This window comes from Poecilia reticulata, chromosome 1, assembly GCF_904066995.2.
Source record: "Poecilia reticulata chromosome 1, P_reticulata-male-v2, whole genome shotgun sequence".
NCBI classification, from domain to species: domain Eukaryota; kingdom Metazoa; phylum Chordata; class Actinopteri; order Cyprinodontiformes; family Poeciliidae; genus Poecilia; species Poecilia reticulata.
In genome coordinates, this window is record NC_088830.1 from 322,963 (window position 1) to 329,676 (window position 6,714).

The following is a 6,714-nucleotide window of genomic DNA, read 5'->3' on the forward strand; positions in this document are numbered from 1 at the left end:
ATTTGTGCAGATTGGCCGATCCAGAGACAGAGCAGCAGTGGTTCCATGTAGAGCTTCAAGTGGTGGGTGAGGTGTTAATAGTTTAACCGTAGATTTTTTTTAAATTTATTTTTGCACTGCAGTAATCAGAAGGCCATAAGCTTGTGACAATGGAAGAAGAAATTCAGGAACTTAAAAGCTGGTAGCAAGCTTAAGAGCTGACAATGAGCAGTTGCGACAAGGGCAGGCTAGCTTAAGTGCTCGCCGTCCACTTCTTCAGCATTGCCTAATGCCCTCCTACGCCTAGTCTCCCTGTAGCAGAGAGACTGATTTTTGTGCCTAGAGATAGGAAATGCCCCATCTTAGAGGAAGGACAGGCATAGGATTGAGTGAGTGGATGGAGGAAGCGAAGGTGTGTATGAGAGCGCGACATCTATCTGTGGCTGACCAAGCGTTTTTCCTGTTTGATCACTTGGATGGAGAGGCTAGGAATGAAATAAAGTATCGCTCTAGTGCAGAGAGAGAGGACCCTGCTAGGATATTTGAAATCTTACAGGAATTGTATGGTTGCTCAGAGTCATATGTTGCTCTGCAAGAGGCCTTCTTTTCCAGAAGACAACAAGAGGGAGAGAGTCTTCAGGAGTTCTCCCTCGCATTAATGGGTCTTATGGAGAAGGTAAAGCAACGCGCACCTGCTGGTATGTTGAATTCTGAGACGCTGCTAAGAGATCAGTTTGTTGAGCAGGTGTTGGACGGTTCTCTGCGTCGTGAGCTGAAGCAGCTCGTACGCGTGAGGCCAGACAGCACTTTGCTTGATGTCAGGACTGCAGCGATCCAGTGGGAACGCGAAGGGGTACCTCATCCTGTGAGAAGCCGCAGTCAGTCGGTTCCTTCAGTTTATGGTGTCCAGTATGGGGTTCATGGCGGTTCTCAGATAGCTTCTTTGACATCAGCAACGGAAATGAGTCAGATAAGAGAAATGCTAAAGCATCAGCAAGAGCAGCTCCAGCAGCTTAGTGAGAGCATTTCTCAGTTGCAGAATTTCCGTCGTCCTAACCGTCCACCCTTTGCTGGTCCAGTTATCTGTAGGCGGTGTAATCAGCCTGGTCATTTTGCACGAGAGTGTGACGGGGTGCGTGCCCCTCGTCGAACCCAAGTTCAGTCAGATTCAGCTACTCGGTCCCATTCTGCTTCAGCGGCGGAAAACTAGTTCCCACCGAACTGCAGAGCCACAGTTTGGGTGGGGATGCTATTGGCTCACAAGCCGTTACTGGAAGCTTGGGTGCTTCTAAATTGATTTCAGCTTGTCCTCATGCAGATGTAGTCATGGGTGGTGTAACAGTCACATGTTTGGTGGATACTGGTTCAATGGTGTCCACTGTCTCTGAGAGTTTTTTTCGTCAGCATATGGAGTCCTGGGGTTGGGAGCGCCTCCATTCGTGTCATTGGTTGGAGCTTAGAGCTGCCAATGGTCTTAGGATTCCTTATGTTGGCTATTTAGAACTTGATGTACAACTCTGTGGCAAATTGATTCCCAACTGTGGTGTTTTAGTTGTGCAGGACCCTTGTGGTGAGTTCCCAGCTAAAGTCCCAGGTGTTTTGGGGATGAATGTGATCAGGAAGTGTTATCAGGAACTGTTTGGGCTGCATGGTGTAGCTTGGTCTTCTGTGTCTGGTGTCTCTGAGGCACCCCAGGCAGTTGTGCAGGCACTGCAGCAGTGTCAATCTGCCTACTTGCAAGAGCCTCGTAGTCCTGGAAGGGCTAAGGTCAGGGGTAGAAAGGGCTGTCGGATCCCTGGTGGAGTCATGAAAATTGTGGCTGCCACATGTTCTGATGGGTACTCGAGCTCTACCGCTCTGTTTGAACCTTTAGAGTCCGGATTGCCTTCTGGTTTGCTTGCTTCCCCTGCTTTGGTTCCTGTAATCAGGGGTACAGCTTATGTGCCCATTATTAATGTTGGTTTGACTGAAGTGGTGTTATACCCCCGCACTGTTGTTGGCACACTGAATGTTGTTAATGTGGTGAGTCTCCCTGCAGGAATTACTGAAGTTCCAGCAAAAGTAGCCACGCTGGGGTGCCAGACAGCTTCAGTTAGTGTGCAACAGCAGGTGAAGGACTTGGATTTGTCTTCACTGCCTGTGGAAGAACAAGGTCAGGTGAGATCATTGCTCCATCAGTACATGACAGTTTTCTCATCTCATGATGGTGACCTGGGCTGTACTAGTGTGATAGCTCACGAAATTCCTTTGGTTGACGATGTCCCAGTTAAACAACGCTATAGGCGTATTCCCCCTTCTGATTATGAGGTGGTGAAGGACCATATCAACCAATTACTAGCTTCACAGATCATTAGAGAGAGTAGCAGCCCATATGCTTCTCCCATAGTTTGGTGAGAAAGAAAGATGGAAGTATTCGGATGTGTGTTGACTATAGGCAGTTGAATAGCAAGACCCGAAAAGATTCTTTTCCTCTTCCACGAATAGAAGAGTCGTTGGATGCCTTGTCTGGTGCATGTTGGTTTTCCACCCTTGATCTGGCTAGCGGGTATAATCAGGTTCCAGTTGTGGAGGCAGATCGTTCAAAAACTGCCTTTTGTACCCCCTTTGGGCTGTTTGAATGGAACCGGATGCCTTTTGGGCTCTGTAATGCGCCTAGCACATTCCAGCGGTTAATGCAGCGGATTTTTGGGGATCAACAGTGCCAATCTGTCCTGTTATATCTTGATGACATTGTTGTTTTCTCTTCAAGTGTGGATCAACATCTGGAACGCTTGAAGGTGGTGCTGGATCGACTTTTACAACAGGGGCTTAAAGCAAAGCTCAGTAAATGTTCCTTCTTTCAAAAAGAGGTACGTTATTTAGGACATGTGATCTCTGGTGAAGGGGTTGCTACAGATCCTAGTAAAGTTGAAGTTGTAGCCAACTGGCCAACTCCCTCTAAAGTTTCAGAACTTCGGTCGTTCCTTGGCTTTGCCAGTTATTACCGTCGTTTTGTGGAAGGTTTTGCAAAACTGGCAGCTCCTTTGCATAGAGCTGTGGCTCAGTGTACTGGTGCCAAAGCTGGTAAGAAATCAGATTGTGGACTTGCTGCATGTTGGACTGATGAGTGTCAAAAGAGCTTTGAAATCCTGAAGGCTAAGTTGATAACAACACCAGTGTTGGCCTATGCAGATTTCACTCAGCCATTTATCTTGGAGGTTGATGCCAGCCATGGTGGCTTGGGAGCAGTTCTCTCTCAGATGCAAGGAGGCAAGGTGAGACCGATTGCTTATGCCAGTCGAGGTTTGAGACCCACAGAGCGAAACATGGTAAATTACAGCTCCATGAAGCTTGAGTTTCTGGCCCTTAAGTGGGCCATGACTGACAAGTTTAGGGAGTATCTGTTGGGGAACAGATGTATTGTCTACACCGATAACAACCCTCTCAGCCATCTGTCCACCGCTAAATTGGCTGCCACTGAACAGAGGTGGGCTGCTCAGCTAGCATCTTTTGATTTTGAGATAAAGTACCGGTCAGGTCGGAGTAACCAATGCTGATGCACTTTCTCGCCAGCACCCACCTGATCCACCAGATGTGAAAGTCATGCTTCCAGGTACAGCTATGCCTAGAGCATTGCAGGAAGCTTTGGGGATTGAAAAGGTTGAGGCAACCCAAGCAGTTGTTGCAGTTTTGCCACAGCATACTACAGCTGAACTTTGTGCTTTGCAGCAGGCAGATCCTGTTTTACAAGACATGTTGGTGTTCTGGAAGAGGGGACAGCATCCCAGTCGAGAGGAGCGGGCCCAGTTGTCTTCATCCACGTTGGTTTTGCTTCGACAGTGGGACCGGTTTGTCGAGAGAAATGGAGTTCTCTATCGAAGGGTATTTAGATCTGACGGGGGTGATGTTGTGTTCCAGTTGGTGCTACCAAGTGTGCTAATTAAAGATGTTCTGACCCAAGTCCATGAAGAACATGGTCACCAGGGAGTGGAGCGAACTTTGGCGCTCTTGCGGTCCCGGTGTTACTGGCCTCATATGGCCTCTGAAGTGGCCCAATGGTGCCAGGCTTGTGAGAGGTGCCAGGTGGCAAAGGATGTCCACCCTAAAGCTCATGGCTACATGGGACATTTACTAGCGTCACGTCCTAATGAAATTTTGGCTATTGATTATACCACCTTAGAGCCCACTCAGAATGGCTTAGAAAATGTCTTGGTCTTGACGGATGTTTTCAGTAAATATACTGTTGCTGTCCCCACACGGGATCAGCGAGCAGCCACTGTGGCTAAGGTTTTGGTGTCTGAATGGTTTTATAAGTTCGGTGTTCCAGCTCGGTTGCACTCCGACCAGGGTCGTAACTTTGAGAGCTCACTTATCCAGCAGCTGTGTAGCTTGTATGGTATTATAAAATCACGCACCACTCCATACCACCCAGAAGGAAATGGCCAATGTGAGCGTTTTAATCGGACACTGCACAATCTGTTAAGGACGCTGCCTGTATCTCGGAAAAGAGATTGGCATGCCTGTTTGCCCCAGGTTCTTTATTGCTACAACACAACTCCTCACCAATCTACTGGAGAGTCTCCTTTCCTTTTGATGTTTGGTCAGGAACCTAGACTGCCCCTAGATTTCCTGTTGGGTAGAGTTGAGAGTCCAGTTGGTGGTTCTGTCCATGAGTGGGTTCAAGAGCATCAGGCTCGTTTGCAGGTAGCCTTTGATGGGGCTAGAGAGCACCTGAAACATGCTGCAGATCGCCGAAGGCATGCCCATGACACTCATGTGAAACATCTGCCACTAAAGGAAGGTCAATTTGTGTTTTTGCGTGACTTTACTGCTAGGGGGCCTCATAAGACCAGGGACCGATGGAGCTCGGTTAAGTATAAAGTGTTGAGGGCACCAAAGGAGGATGGCTCTGTTTACACCATTGCACCTATGAATGACCAGAGTAAAGTAAGACAGGTGCACCGGACCATGCTAAAGCCTGTGGTTGGTGTTGTTCCTCCTGATCACATTCCTCCTCACAACTTGCCTCCTGTAAAAGGGACTGTCTGAGGACAAGCCCATTTGATTATGATCTGTTTGTTTGTGAACAACCCCTGGTGGTTGCTTCTGACTTACCTTCTGGTAGATCACAGCCTCCAGCTGCATCCCGGGAACTGGGGTCACCATGTGAACCAGTTGTATCTGCTGAACCCTCTACATCTGGGACTGTTCCAACTGTCAGCTGTTTTGATCCAGTGGCCCTACGTCGCTCCAAACGTACAACTGCTGGACAACATTCTAATGTGTACCATCTTCCACGGCCAGCAGGAGACGATCTTCCTGGAGGTTCTTCTGCATCCCTGCCAACTGATTCAGCTATGTTTAGACCTTGGAACTATGGTATTGGTTTGAATTGGTCATCGTCGGTCGACGATGCAAGAAGGGGGGGTAGAATGTAGTGGTATAGAAATGCACCTAATTCCACACAGGTGGTTGTCAGGTGAGGAGTTCCGGTTGTTAAGGTGGGCGTGGTATATAAGGAGCTGCGGCGTTCATTCAGGATGTGTCGTCTTTGCTCTTCCGCTGTGTGGCTTGCATCCTGTGGACTCTGGCAGCGGAAAGTAACAAAATCTCTGGCTGGCTGGTGCGTGCTACACTAAGATCCTGGTGGTAGGTGTTCTCTCTCCCTGCACTTCAGCTGATCTTGGCCAGAAAATCTAAATTGAATTGTGATTATAGGTAAAGCGCCACTGCGCTGCGCTCCTTCTCTTCCTCCTTCTGCGAGTGTGTGTGTGCGTGTTTGGATCGGCAGGTAGGAAACTAACGCTCATCTAAGCAATAGTTTGTTAGTTTTATTTAAAATGGTGGCTAATTAATTTTTCTAGGTCCCCCACAGTTGGACCATTGCTGCTCGGATCTACTCTGCTTTGCTCTGTCTGCGTTCGTTTCCCGGATCTGTCAGTCGGCGTTCGTTTTCCCGGACTTCCATCTCAGTCGTTTTTAAAGTTGGACTGCGGCGGTATTATCCGCCTCCATCGAAGCGGTGTTTGGGGTGTGGCATCGGCGCACCCCTTTCACCTCCTGTTGTGGCATGACAAGCGGGCCACGCATGGTCCTGATGTTTTAACTTGCATTGGCTATTGTTAATTTCTATTACTTTACTTATTTTGCTTACGGCCCTTTTTGTCTTTTATTTAGTTGGGCTGATATTGTTTTTTTCTAATTAGGTTTAAGATTGTTATCTTGGTTAACTGTTTTTCTTTTGTTGTTTTGCAGTTGCTGAGGTCCGGTGGCGGTGTTGGTGTGGTGACGGTGTCTTCCTCTTCTGCGTGCTGTGATTCTTGAGTTTGGGTTGTCTCACTGCGTCTGGTGTGTCAAAGGGTTTTTTTTGTTTGTTTGCTGTGTTTGGTGGATTCCGTCCCTATAGCGCCCCCTCTGGCCGGTAACTTCAGCTACTGCACTTACTTTGATTTTCTTTGTTTTCCTTTGTGTCCCATTCTTAAAAGAGAAACTGGTTTTAAAAAGTGTTTTAAAAAGAGCTTAATAAATGGTTGTTTTATAAATTTGAAACTGTCTCAGATGTGCTAAATTCATGCATAACTGAACCTGTGTGCCTTATACCAAAAGAAATATTCTCTGGGTGAAATTCCCAGGGTGGCGTTGTTGTGCAACCTATTAAAACTAAAAGTTCACCAAATCTGAGTTTCCGTCTAGTATCGCCACACAGCCATGAATGAGATTATTACCACGCTGCGTAACATGTCTTCTCCTCCTGAC

The 6,714-nt window shown here is 47.6% G+C and overlaps 1 long non-coding RNA gene across 1 annotated transcript; it reads left to right on the top strand.

Annotated features, from left to right (window-relative positions):
• Window positions 1-5,370: 5,370 nt before the first annotated feature.
• Window positions 5,371-6,507, top strand: LOC145550883 (uncharacterized). Its single transcript, XR_014086702.1, has 2 exons — window positions 5,371-5,607; window positions 5,677-6,507. It is a non-coding gene; the product is annotated as an uncharacterized LOC145550883 (long non-coding RNA).
• The last annotated feature ends 207 nt before the right edge of the window (window positions 6,508-6,714 follow it).